This window comes from Trachemys scripta, chromosome 1 (assembly GCF_013100865.1).
Source record: "Trachemys scripta elegans isolate TJP31775 chromosome 1, CAS_Tse_1.0, whole genome shotgun sequence".
Lineage (NCBI taxonomy): Eukaryota > Metazoa > Chordata > Testudines > Emydidae > Trachemys > Trachemys scripta.
The window spans coordinates 210,605,854-210,607,398 of record NC_048298.1 but is presented as its reverse complement, the minus strand read 5'-3'; positions in this window follow the sequence as shown (position 1 = coordinate 210,607,398).

Here is a 1,545-nt window from a genome sequence, read left to right as displayed (position 1 = left end):
CCCCCACTGGCCACGGTTCGCCATCCCGGGCCAATGGGGGCGGCGAGAAGCCGAGGCCAGCACATAGCTCGCCCGCGCAGCTTCTCGCCGCCCCCATTGGCCTGGGACGGCGAACCGCGGTCAGTGTGGGCCGCGATCGGCCGAACCTGCCGCATCAGCAGGTAAATAAAACTGGCCCGGCCCGCCAGGGTGCTTACCCTGGCGAGCCGTGTGCCGAACGTTGCCGACCCCTGCTTTTAGCCTTCAGCTTAGGCTCGACTCACTGATCCCTGCTCTCCACCTCCACCCTCTCCCTTTTCTATACTGGTGTCCTGCATCTTGTCTGCTTTAGGTCTAGATTGTACAGTCTTCAAGACAAGAACTATGCCTTATTCTATGTTCTGTAAAGCACCATGACCATCTGAGACTTAATAATTACAAATTGATAATCTTCTGTGCACCATAGCTGCAAAAACTGTTGGTTCAGCTCCAAGTGGGACTTCATATCACCCCTTCTGCACCTTACCTTATCTGCCCTGAATGTTCTGGATAACTTTCTTTTGTAGATGGGGAAATTACAGTTAGTGGATCTTTGACAAGTACAGTTAATTTGGTGGCAGCAGTTACACTGCAGACCCAACATCTAGCTTTTAAAAAAAATGTACATTGAAGATTGTCACATGACTGAAAGCAATTAACTGGAGATCAAACCAAGTCGGGTTAGGTCAGGTACAAGAGAGGTAAACTGCCATGCGATATATAAAAAAACCCAGCACATTTAATGAAAGGAGCTGGTAGTTGCAGCCTCTCATACAATTTCTAAATGTTATTAGGAAAAAAAAAAGAGTTAATTGGGGAAGGAAGGCATACAGCTTATTGTGGTCTAAAATTATACTGTTAAGAGGAAACAAATTTTCAGTCAAAGGAAAAGAACAGAATTGACAAAATTTAAAGAGCATGGATACTACTAAGATCATATGTGGCAGTGCATATTATATATACAACACCTAAAGGATGCTAGAGCATACTTTCAAGAGTGATTATGTTTTATGACAGATGTAATAACATATGGGAGATCTATTTATGAAACAGTGAACCCTTTTTAGATTATATAAAACATGATTAAAATAGATCATGTTATATGATCAAATAAACTCAAGTAAATCAAAATATTGTAAGCACAGACGTGGAGAATGTTTATTTTTGTTTATTTGCTTCTTTAAATGAACATTGTCAAACTAAAAATCACACTTCTGCTTGGAAATATTTTGCCTATTATTTGTGTAGATAACAGCTAAGTATACCATAAAGAGAGAAATTAGTAAATCGTATTTTCTCTTTTTATAGTTTGTGTCTTTGGCAGTACTTTGGGCACAATCAATGTAATTGTTTCACCAGTATAATCAGGTAAGTTATTCAGTTACCCCTCTTGTTTGTGTGAGTCATTTCACACAGTAACAGGGCAAAGAAAAACATGTTAACATGAAAAAATATGACAAAAACTACAAAAACTGGACAAGAAATCTAAAGAAATAGGTGATGTACCTAAAACTACTTCTAATTCAT